Consider the following 13,179-nt stretch of genomic DNA (forward strand, 5'->3'; position numbering starts at 1 on the left):
ATTAAATTATATTTATTAATTAATTTTTAATTTTTAATAAATTATAACTATTAGATTCATAAAGATTAATGATTAAAATTTGATATAAAATTTATTATTCGTACATCGCTATAAATTGATACTATATTTTAATATAAAGATTTAAAAGTTGGGTTCTGTCTTGAGACCTGGCTTAAGAAAGATTCTTTGACTGTTGGGCTAACCGTTCAAAATTTTCCGATTCTGATTATAGTTTACCGGCTTTTACCAAAATTCATAATCACAAGCCATCTATGACTCAGTAACATGGATTATGCAAATGATTCATTAGCTTTAATGATTATGTTCTAATGATTCATTAAAACATTAGAAACTTTATAATGTCTCTACATTGCAGGTATATTTACTCACAAAATAATGTGATTTTATGTTCAATGTAAATAACTTATCTATATTGTTATAGAAAAAACAAACACTTCATTAAATTTTACAAATATTGTAATCTTAAAATTATAAATGATAGATACAGTGGCGGAGCCACATGTTGGTTGGGGGTGACCTCGGCCCGGGCTAAATTTTAACAAATTGTACTTATCATGTATAATTATATAATTAATTATAATTTGGCCCGGTTTAAAATTGTAATTTGGCCCGGGCTAAAATTTATAATTTAACCCTATCAAAAAAATAAAATATATTTGGTGAGAGATTTGAGTAAGTTGTATTAAGTTATATGATCCATTTTAACTTATATAAAAATTTTTTAAATATATTTAATAAAATTAAAAATTATTTAATAAAATTATAACTCTTTTTGATAGTGTCTGCTCAGATGTTTTGTATTTAATATAATTTAAATATATTATGATATGAACTAACTAAAATTAAGAAAAATAAATACACATATAATTTTTTAGCCCGGGCTCTAAGTGGACCCTGGCTCACTGGATAGATAGTTATGATTAGATGATTAAAAATTTCATTTAATAAAAAAAAATGGTGAATGATGTAAATAAGTAAAGTTTTCCATGGATCTTGACTTATTCATTTTATATTACAAGCTAAGATTGGGAAATATTGAGAACTAATTGAGAAAGGCAAACGAACTAAACAGAAAAAAGACAGATGGGTGGAGAGGACAAGAAAGGGTGGATGTCAGCAGTGTAGATATTTCCAATGCAAGCACTTTCCTCCAATATCCATTTACCATTATACAATATGTTGCCGGATTTGGCCTTCAATTGCTTTCCCCTTAAAGCGAAGATATTGGTAATGAAAATATAATAAAACTATTGAGAATGTCCCCCCCTCTCTCTCTTTCTTTAGTACATTGATACCCAAAAATGTTCCAGATGGCTTCCAAAATTTAGCTTGTAACTCTTGTCATGGTTTATCTTTGCTTCTTTAGCAATTTTTTTTTTCCTTTTTTAAATTTCAAGGCTGTTCAATTATTAAAGAAAGCTACATAATCACAAATTTTATGGCAGTTATTTGAATGAAATAAGAAAAAAAATTACATAAGAATATAATCAAGAATTGTTAGAATATCAAGAAGATGTATGATATTACAATTATATCTTAATATAATTTAGAGTATCTAAAAGATCTCTTAGAATTAATTTCTTTATATTTTATGCTTTTTTTCCGTGTAATTTCATCTAAAATATCTCTTAAAATCACAAATTTCTTTTTGTGTAAGACTATTTTTTTTTTGGTGAAAATTGTTTTTTGTTTTTTGTTAGACTATTTTTTTTTCACTCTTTGCTTTGAAACAGCCTTTAATAGGTGGTTAAGTGGCTTTTTCACCCTTTTGCCCCTCATTAATTAATTAATAATCATTTTTTCCTTGATTCGAAACTATCTACCAATCTGCCCCTCTTTAATTGACTACCTTGTATTTTTAATCGATTAAATGGTCAAAACAGGCAAAAATGGCTGTTGGGAGATTTAATCGACTAAATCTCCCTATTTAATCGATTAAATCTCCCAACAGGCAACAAAGGGAAACAAGTCAGTATGATTTTTTAATCGATTAAGTAGAGAGATGTAGTCGATTAAATCTCCCAACAATCATTTAATCGATTAAAAATTCAAGTTAATCGATTAAAGAGGGACAGATTGGTGGATAGTTTTGAATCAAGGGCAAAATAGTTATTAATTAATTAATGAGGGGCAAAATGGTCAAATAGCCTGGTTAACTCGTTGCTAAGCCATGTAGAGTGATAAAGGGCCTAAATAGATGTAGAGGTGATGCAATTTCTCCACTTTTAGGTATAGAATTATGAGATAGGTTATTTTTTTTTAATTTTTATTTGTACTTTTTTCTATCACTCAACAGTGTTATATTATAATCTCAACTATCTTCATTATTTCTCTTTCTTATTAAAATTCTGATATAATGATATTAGAGAATAATAGATAAAATAACTTATCCCTAAAATTATTATTCGAACCGCGTGTTAAGTAATTTCTCACATTTCCAGATAACCATTTGTTTACATCATGTATCATATTTGATCTATAAATATAAAGTAAAACAGCTTAAAGAAAAAAGAAAAAAGAAGAAGAATAAGAATGGTACTAAAATTAAAATATCAAATATCACATGTTATTGAAGCACTAATGCCAATATGCCATTGGCTTTCCTTAAACATCAACGACGATAACAATCACATGCACATTGTTAAGTTCTACCGTTACTGCAAAGAGCATCAGGCTGCAAGAAATGTTACAGCTAACACTGCATATAACCAGTTGAACTCTTCAATGCATCATAGTGGCCACATTATGTAATAGATCTGTAAATATTCTTTAAATTGTCATTTTTGTATAATTATTTAATTAAATTGCAATAAATAAATTTTTTTGCCCTGCTATGCTAGATTGTAATATTCTTTAATATAAAATAAGATTTACTTTTATATCAGCTACGCTAGATTCTAATATTCTTTAATATAAAATAAAATTTAAGAAGTAATGTGATACCCTATACTAATTAACCATAGAGAATGTTACTAACGCCCTATACATTTTTTCCTTAACGAATTATGGTTGCCTGATCCTCATCTTTTCCAAATAGCCTTATTGTCTAATCTCCAAATGTGATTATTGTACATGTCATCTTTATGATTGAACTGACTTAAGAAATTTGGGTTGACGTGTATTAATTTGGAACTAAAATTCCAAAAAAACTTAAAATTCAATATTTAATTTGAATTTTGTTCATTAAGATAACTTCTGAATTTGTAATTACTAAAATTAATGAGTTTCGTTTTCCATTTCCTAGCCATTTTATTATTTTTTAGCTATAATTCAACAAGTGATAATTGCTATTCCTATAAAAGTGAGAAACTTGAGAATTGAACCCATCTATGCGGAAGGCTCCACCCCGTGTGTCAAGTGTCAACCCTCATTATTTTCTATTTTCAAAGATATGCAACTCCAAGGTATACATAATTATCCTTGTTACTCTAAGAAAACCCTTTCTTAGACTACATTTTCCCAACCATCCAAAATAGAAAGAACTTTCAAGCAAAGCTGAACATGAATGTAAACATAATTATTCTTGCTACTCTAAGAACCACAAGTAAATCAAGTGAATTTTCATCAAGGCTTTTACCATAGAAGTTCAGCACACTATGTTATCAATGGTGGTTTCCATATTACACAAATTTCTGCATATGTAACCAAACTGAGTAGAAATTCTTGGTATCAACACACAGATTCAATCTCCTGCATCATTGTCAAATATAACCACGGATTGCAAGGCAACAGATACAGCATGGCAGAAACCATCACTGCAAATACAGTAATCAAACATGGGAGCAAGTGGATCAGATACTGAGGCCTAAAAATTGGCAAGCAATTCATATGGTTAATATTGAAGGTCCACTGCTCACTCTCCCATCAAAGAATCTCACATGCACCTTGTCATGCCCTTTGTTTTCTGGTTCTACTGCCTCTAAGCAATAGCTTTTATAATCAGTCCTCACAATTGAGCAATGTTCTTCTGTCCTTTTTCCATCAGCTGCACTGTACACACATGTTAAAGTTAGGTGAATAAGACTCCGCAGCTTGAGATGCAAGGGAGCTAGTAAGAGGAAAAGTAAAGACTAGCGCGAGTGAGCCATAGCATTCGCAGACCAAAAACACAAGAAGAGAACTAGGTAGTCGTTATCAGTACACCGAAAGTGGTCAATCAGGCTCAGACCCAGCGGAGAAGTTTTTAGCCTAACTAAAGGATGTGCAAAAGAGGATTTTCCTCCCCACGCCCATTAGTTATTTGCTTAATTTGAAATCCTCATTCTAATTTTTCTTTCAAGTTAATTTTTTTTTTCTGCTTGAAATACATGTACATACTTAGTGTCACAAACGATGTCCAATGAAAGGGATTTAGTGATCCTATGCATTCTTTTCCCTGTAATTAGAATTGTAAATTTCACCTTGTTTATTTTGTTATCTGTCTAAAAGAAGACATGCTATATTACAAGAATGGGTACATATTACTAACCTTTTGAAGCATAAAAGAATATGATAGATTAAAAAGCTTTCTCTGCAATGCAATGTGTTTCTTCCAAGAGTGTTCAATCATGGAATAGTTATTTTCTGTCTTCTCATTTGCCTTGCACCTTATGCTTCTGCTGGCAAATGAGTAATGATACTATGATTTTCCCTTCCCTGTATGCGAAGTGAAACCAATGGGAAACAAGTACACTTGAATATTCCATTTTTGTCTCTAACTATGAAGAATATCTTCCAAACATAGATAGAAATCAATCTTGAATCTTGACAGTCTTCAAAGTTAGGTGCCTTAAGAGTCTCTCCAAATCCTCTAGGCATCTGAGTAATTTCATGGTAATACAAATAATGGGTATGAGGTTACATTTTCATGACACATAAGAAAGAAACAGAGTAACTATTTTTCTTGGTTGTTAATTGTCTACAATATCCAAATAACATGTCTAGTTCCTGGTGGTACTGAAGTTAAGATCATGAAATGAAATAAGAATTAATAAAACAAAAATAATGAAGAGATATCTTCACCAACAAACAGGATGCAGACAATAAATATATCGAGTTGGCTGTTTAATATAACTTTCTTTCACCTTTTCCCTCGACCTTATTTTCCTCTGTCTCAACCTCAATGTTGAGTATATTGAGTTGCTGACTTTATGCACACAATTTATTGGAACCCCAAAAAAAATTAGAAAAAATAAAGTTGTTCAGTTTTTGTTAAGAAAGAAAATATAGCATTTGTATGATTGTTTTGAACAAAAAAAATTAAAACACACAAAAACTTTGAAACTAAAGTTAATGATAACATAAAGACAGGATATCACAAGATGGGTTAACTCTATCACCACTGACGTTAAAGAATTTGAATCAGTAATCAACTTTGGAGGCACATAACAGCATTGCTTATTGGCCTCAAAGTACATCTCCATGTGCATTAGACCATAGTATTAAGTTGATCATATCATAAGGAGAAATAAATGACACAAGATTGTTTACCTCCATCACCAGTATTATCAAAACCCAAGCATGTCATTGTAGAATCCCGAGTCATAGAACTCTTCAGAAAATGCCTGACAAAACAAATTACCGTCTTTATTATCCAACTTTACTAATACACATTTTCCACTTTTTTGAAATAATGTTGCTTCCTGTTAAGATTATTACTGAGTAGAATATGGTTTTCAAATGATGCAGTCAAGATAATTTACTAACAAACTACATAAATCAAAACATACAATAGTATTTTCTTACTAATTCACAATCTAATAGCATACAATTCTTTAACACAAGCAAAATTGAATTCTTGTATATTTTCTTCTAGAAATAAAATTGATGATGCACCTTAATTGAGCACTCTAGTTTTGTACATCTCTTGTTTTGTTTCCATTTATGTGGAAGATGAATAAATACGGCAACAAAAATTAGTTACATGCATATAGCATACCACAAGAAAATTTACCATTGAAGGTGAATCCTAATTCACATTATCATCCAGTTGACCACATTGCTTGAGTAGGAAGAAACGAAAACAACTGCAAGCCCATTTCCACATGCCTGACAATAAACCCATATGTTGTTGCTGTTGCACTAATCGTGCTCAGAAATTTCAATGTCCATTGCTTCCCTCTCTAGTTTTCTCCGTTTCTTTTTCTTCCGTTCCTCTGAATCCTCATTCTTGTCATCTTCTGAATGTGACAGGATATTGGCTTCATCAACATCAACAAGTGATTGTTCATGGTCAGAATTGGATTCACGTTCCCGTTGCTGATGCAGGAAGCTGGGTTCACCAATGTCAAATTCCTTACCATGTTCACTGTCAGAATCACTGTTCCCATGACTACTCGGATCAGGATCAGTGAATCGAATATCCTCCATGCTATTTTTCTCTTCAAACACATGGATTCCTATTTGACCTTTATCATTTTTTCGGATGGGTCCACATGTAACCTTCACACAGTTCCATTCATTTTTCAAAGGCACTTCATCCAGCTTAATATATTCGGGTTGCATACCAAAAAGATATGTATGATCCCGTTTCATCTTGTAAGGCTTTTTAAAACCTTTGTTGCCATTGATGATCACGGTGGGGGAATCCTCCCAGCCATCCACAACAAGACAGACAGCTATGGCAGGGAACTTGTTACGAAACCAGAATGAAATTGGCCGTCCCCTGCTGCTGCAGTGCTCAAACCACTCTGGAATCCCTCTAGTTCCATGCATACAAAACCTGGTGTCTCCAGCCTCATGCAGTTTCTGTTATTCATAAATAATTCATAAAGCTTAGCAACATTAACTACACTATCATCAAATCAAATCAAAAACATAAATCAAATCAACATTAACCTGATCCAGTAACTTGCTTATAGACTCGGAAGTCAAGGATGGGCAGTGTGCGGCAGAGAAATATTTTAAGTTTGGTGGAATCCCTCTAATTTCTCGAAGATGCTTGCAATAATCCAAATTAAGCTTCCTTAAAAGGCGACATTCTTTGATACATTCAGGAATAGTTGTGAAATCATTACACTGTAGGTTTAAATTTTTCACATTAGCAAACCGGGTGAGACCAATTGCAAGAAATTCGTCTGACACTTTGCACGACATGAGTTGAAGATATTCTATGTTGCCCACTTTTGGCAATGAACCCAATTTCAACTTGTGACCCCGATTTACAACCAGTATTCGTAATTTCACAATGCAACTTGGTAACTGAACAAATCGACAATTTTGCACATATAACTTTTGAAGCCCAGTAAGATTTTCAAATGAAGATGGAAATTCTTTTATGGGAGATCGAAACAAGTAGAGAGATCTTATATTTTTCATCTCTCCTAATATTTCTGGAAAACTCTCAAGACTTGAGCATCCCGTAAAATTGAGAACTTTAAGAGAAGTCAACTTGATAGGAGGAAAAGCTCGAAGCTTTACGCACCACGTACAATCCAAAAGTTTGAGTTTATCCCGCAACCCAACCGAATCATCAATGGTAGTTAAATTCTTACAATACTTAAATGAAAATTCTTCTAATTTTGGGAGACCAGATACATCAGGTATCTCTGTTAAATATTCACAATCATCAAATTTTTACAATTTCTTTACCCATATCTTCTATCAAGTCATGTAAAGTCACCCCACCATGCAAATCAATTTTTATGAGAGACTTTTCAACCAACACTCTAATATGATGTTTCATGCAGTCATCATAATGAGCATGTAGTATATTTTGGACCTCTGCCAATATATATCCTTTGAAGCAACAAGCAATGTCAAGAAAAACACTCTTCTCTTCTTCCTCCAAAGCATCAAAGCTTACTTTAAGTATCTGTTGTATCTCTTTATTAGGAATCCTTTGATACTGACGTAATGCTGATTTCCATTCTTCCATACTTTTTCCAAACAAGTTGGAACCTATTACTATCAAAGCCAATGGAAGACCGGAAGCATAAGTTACTGCACATCTTAAAATGTCCTCGTAACCTGGATCAACTTTTTTATTTTTAAAAGCTTTCCACCTAAGCAATTCAAAAGCATCTTTCTCATTCAACTCCTCCACCTCATATGTTCTTTCAACCCCATGACTAGCTAGCAAATGTTTGTCCCGAGTGGTAATGATCACTCTGCTGCCAGGACCAAACCAATTGGATCCTCCCGCCATGGCCTCCAGTTGATCTATTTTGTCAACATCATCTAGAATCAAAAGAACCTTCTTCTGCTGGAGCCTATGCTGTAATATTGAAATTCCTTCATTTACACCTGTTAACTTAACTTTCCTCCCTCCCATCATTTTAGAAAGAAGAACCTCTTGGAGATGTTGTAACCCTTTTTTGTTAGAATTTTCTCTCACGTTTTCAAGGAAACATAAACCATCAAATTTGTCAGCAATCACATTATAAACTGCTAGAGCTAGTGCTGTTTTTCCTACTCCACCAATTCCATAGATCCCTACCATGAGGACACTACCATCGGATGATTCAGATCCAACATCGAGAAGGCCCTTTACTTTCAGCACTTGCGACTCTAGCCCAACTGGGTATTGCGCAACATGCAAAGGAGCTCGATTTATCTTCTTAGAGACCAATTCAACAATGCTCTTAATAAACTCATGTTCATATCCATCCCTGTTAAATCAGACAAAGTTTGTGTGTAAGTCAAACTAAATGCCTCATATCGATATCTTGATACTTACGTTATTACAAATGAAAATGTTTGATATAGAATGATTTAACATGTTCAAGGTTTAAAAACCATTTCTTTTCTCTTAAAATTTCAATGGTAAATCATTAGACAAAGGAAAATTAATAAAAAGGTAAAAAAAAAAAAAAAAAATTGGTGAGGAGGGGTACCCTTGTTTGAAATGAAAGCCAGACAAGTCAGCTATTTGGCGCAGAGCCGTCCTCCATTTCTGCAACCTCTCCATGTTATCCTTGAACTTCTCCATGTTAGCCTTGAATTTCAACCAATCCTTTTCCGTAACTAGCCCTCTGATGTCTCACATCAGAAGGATCCACATTATAAAAAACAGGCAAAACCAACCGACCTTCAGCCTTAATGCAGTGAATGATTTTGGAAAGTTCATCCAAGCAAAACGAAGAAGATGCATAGTTGGTAGAGAGAACAATGATGGCAATCCTGGATTCTTCAATAGCCTTGAGAAGTGATGGTGTGATTTCATCTCCTCTCTGAAGCTCCTCGTCGTCAATGAAGGTGTGAATTCCACTGTCATGAAGAGCTTTGTAGAGATAACCAGTGAAACCGTGGCGAGTATCAGTGCCTCTGAAGCTGAGGAACACATCGTAGGTGAATGCATAGGTGAAGGATGATCCCACAGCCATGAGATGGAACTGGAAGAGAGGTTAGTAAAAGTATGAGTACGGATGGACAGTTGGGTCTCCAAAATGGAACAAGAATAGAAACTTTACTAACTAGAGTACAGGCTTCGTAAAGTTGAAACCCGCAGAGACCCGAGATTTCTGTGAAGTTTCGTGTCTTTTTCTATGTTTGTTCCTCTGTCAAATCCTTACTTCCCATTTGATTTCTGATGGAAACACGCTTTCTCTCTTTTTTTATTTTATTGGATGAGGTAGTATTTAATTTCTACGCTTTTTGGAAACAAGATTGCCTGGTCAATTCTACGATCGAAATGGAGTCGTGCACCGAGTACGAGTAGTAACTACTGAGTTGCTTCATTTTGTTCCGCATTGAAACGGAAATCAAGATTATCACCATAGACAACACCACAACTCAAACCTCCAATACAAAAATCGAAATTAATCATACCAATAAACTTGTACGTAAAAAAATCTCTCCAACAATTTAAGGAAAAATAATACAGTTTTTCTTTGTTTCATGGTTTAACACAATTTGAAAGAAAAATATATAATTGAGGGTCGGAGAGATTGATTAAAATGAATTAATCACCATTTAATGAAGGTTTAGTTATTTTTATTTTAATTGAAATGGTAAATAATAATTACATTTTAAATGATACCAAAATAATTTTAGAATGAAAATTAGTTTTCATTAACCAAATAAAACAAGAGAATAATATTTCTGCAGTTACTGCAGATAAGTTATCTGCATTTACTCCCAAAAATAACGTCATTTTGGGATTGAAAAATTAAATAATTATAATTATAAAGACTATAATAACCTTGAAATAAATTATAATTACAAAAATACCATGATTTCCGCTTTAAAACGACGTCGTATTAAGTTTACTGCAGATAACTTATATGCAGTAACCGCAGAAAATGCGAAACCCATAAAATAATTACGTCTTGATAATGGGATTGTATTTGGTTATGTTACATAACACAAGTTACATCATGTCGTAGAGACAAAGTTGATGAGGTCCACTATTTAAATAAAAAATAAATTAAACAATCATCCCACCAATTTTGTCTTTACAACATAATATAACTTGTGTCATGTAACTTATATAATAGATACTTTGATTTTTTGTAACTTAAAATATTGTATAATTTATAATTTTTTATTATATAAAAATGACTATTTTTATGATAGTTTGATTGTTCAATTATCGGATGAGCATACACTATAAATCTAAGTTTTCTTATTTCAAAAGTTGGTTGTGTCTAATCGATATTGGTATAAGAATTTTTTTTTATCTGCGAAACATAATTATTAGGAATATGATGAAAAAATGAGTTTGGTAGAAAAATTAAAAAAAAAAATCTTTTGGTAAGTCGAAATATTACTAGAAAAATTGGATTAAATTTCTTGAGTTTATATTTAGTTGAAAGTAAAATATTGATAGAAAAACGGGATAAAATTACCAAACTAACCCTTGACTAAATACAAAGAAGACTCTCTCTCTCTCCTGCTTTCTTTTGGCACATTTTTTGAGAAAAAATATTTGTGTTTATTGTTTTTATCCTACATTTTGATTTGAGGGGGTAACTAGAATACCACTCTATAGTGGTATCTTGAAATAACAAATTTTTTCAATTTTACACGCAAACTGAGATTGTTTTGCAAATCCGAAAAAATGGTCAAATTTTTTAAAACCTCTTACCAAACATAGTCAATTAAGAAACCTATATCAACTTTCCTAAGCACCCAAATAAAACTCTCTTACCAAACACCTCCTAATTTTTTGGATTTTGATAGTTTATTAATTATCTATCATATTTAAACATTAATAATGATGGCAGTCTAACAATCTCTCACTAAATTTTGAATTCTCAAAATCCTAAATTGATGATACCATTCACTGGATGACTTGGAGGGAGCGAACGTTGTACTGTCTGAGGGCCAATAGAATAAAGGTGAAGTTGCTGGCAATATCTTCCGTACTATATTAATAGTGAAGACTTAATACATCACTAGCTAAAGTTGGAAAAGAATAATTTATTTTGACTTACTTATTCTATCCATTCTTTTATGGTTAATATCATTAAGTCTTTTTTTTTTTAATTTTAATAAATGAAAACTTACTCATGAGATATTTTAAGGAAACTCATTCTGACGTCAAGACTGTCTCCCCCCAAATACTAATTATGCACTTTTCAATTTAAGGTGAGAGAGAGGTAATATGATATACATCTATATATGATAATTATACTATATTCAAATTTGAGGGAAGGATGTTGAAAATAATAATGGATAAAGAAAAAAGAAAGGCCTATGGGCTAGAACCAGTGGATCATGTAACAACCCCAAACCCTGTAGCATGATATTGTCCGCTTTGCCCCGCGCATAAGCACCGTCGAGCTCACGGTTTTGTTTCTTGGGACACCCCACAAAAGGCCTCACACTAGAAGAGGTATCCACACCCTTATAAGGCATGCTTCGTTCCCCTCTCCACCGATGTGGGACATTACATCCTCCCCCACTGAGAATACAGCGTCCCCGCTGTACACACCGGTCCAGGGCCAGGCTCTGATACCATAAAATGTAACACCCCGTTCTAGAACCGGTTTGTTAACATCGCATTATGATATTAAGCGCAGTTACAATCAGATGGTTCAATTAAAATCCGGTGGAATTTTTTTTTTTTTAAAACATGACGAACTTAAGATAACCAAGTGCGTGATCATAACCGTATTACTTTGCGGAATCAGATAAACCAAGCTTAACATCATGTTCTTATTCCATTTTTAACCATTAATTTACTTCTTATTTATTTCCCAACTTCTACTATGTTATAGGATTCTTCATTAGCTACGCGTGGGTTCAAACCGCACTCGAATCGAAGCACCGTAGCCAAAGTTATGCATTTTTTCCAGAAAAGGATACAGAACTCTGCAGGACTCCCACGCTCTCAGCGTGGGTTCCCATGCTCGTAGCGTGAGATCGTCCCAGGAGGCAGAAGGTTGGCGCCCCCAGCGTGGAAGTGGCGCTCTCAGCGTGTATGCCACTGCCAGGTTCCGTAATCTGGCGCCCCAAGCGTGAATCTGGCGCCCTCAGCGTGGAGGCCACTGCCAAATTCTGTAATCTGGCGCTCCAAGCGTGAATCTGGCGCCCCAGGCGCCATCCACAGGGTTGGGTGACCCAAAACAGGGTCATTTAACCTACCTATGGTTTTCCACTCATAACTTGAGCTATACTCACTCAAATTACACCATTTTGGTCTCTATGGAAAGCTAAAAGAAATGTCTACAACTTCCATAGAGGCATCAAAGTCCAATTCCATCACATTGGGTATGAAAATTGGTAAACCAGACAGGATGTATTTGTTTTCTCAACATTTCCCAATTTAAACAAAAGGTACCTAATTGATTCTCAGCCCAACCAATTCAATAACTCAATACATAACAAGCATGCATATATTGAATTTCAAGTAGGCATCATTTACAGTACATATTCATTACAAATCATGGAACTTAGCTTACAAAACGCTATGATCACTCCCTTGGCCCCCATCACCAAAAGAGATGACCAAAGGCATGAGCATAGGCTAAGTCCATTCCAATATACAAATCATAAATCTATCATTGCCTATTAATTACAATTCTATACATGTGAGCTACAAAACAACATGTATAATCTCAAAAGAAATGCCACATTTCATGCATATGCTAATCCAGATATGGCCACTTGCCACCAGAGGCTCCTGCAGCATCCTTACCTGAAAGGGGGTCCCCACAACACGGGGTGAGATATACGAATATATCCAGTAAACCAGGGGTCCTTGGAGCATCTCTCCACCCCACAGTTCCATATCAG

At 33.7% G+C, this 13,179-nt stretch overlaps 1 pseudogene; it reads right to left on the reverse strand.

Moving 5' to 3' along the window:
• Positions 1–6,081: 6,081 nt before the first annotated feature.
• Positions 6,082–9,323, reverse strand: LOC133293430 (disease resistance protein Roq1-like; annotated as a pseudogene).
• Between the last annotated feature and the right edge of the window lie 3,856 nt (positions 9,324–13,179).

This window comes from Gastrolobium bilobum, unplaced genomic scaffold, assembly GCF_033153095.1.
Source record: "Gastrolobium bilobum isolate Gb01-03AN ecotype WA unplaced genomic scaffold, APGP_CSIRO_Gbil_v1 utg18566, whole genome shotgun sequence".
In the NCBI taxonomy this organism is placed as follows: Eukaryota; Viridiplantae; Streptophyta; class Magnoliopsida; order Fabales; family Fabaceae; genus Gastrolobium; species Gastrolobium bilobum.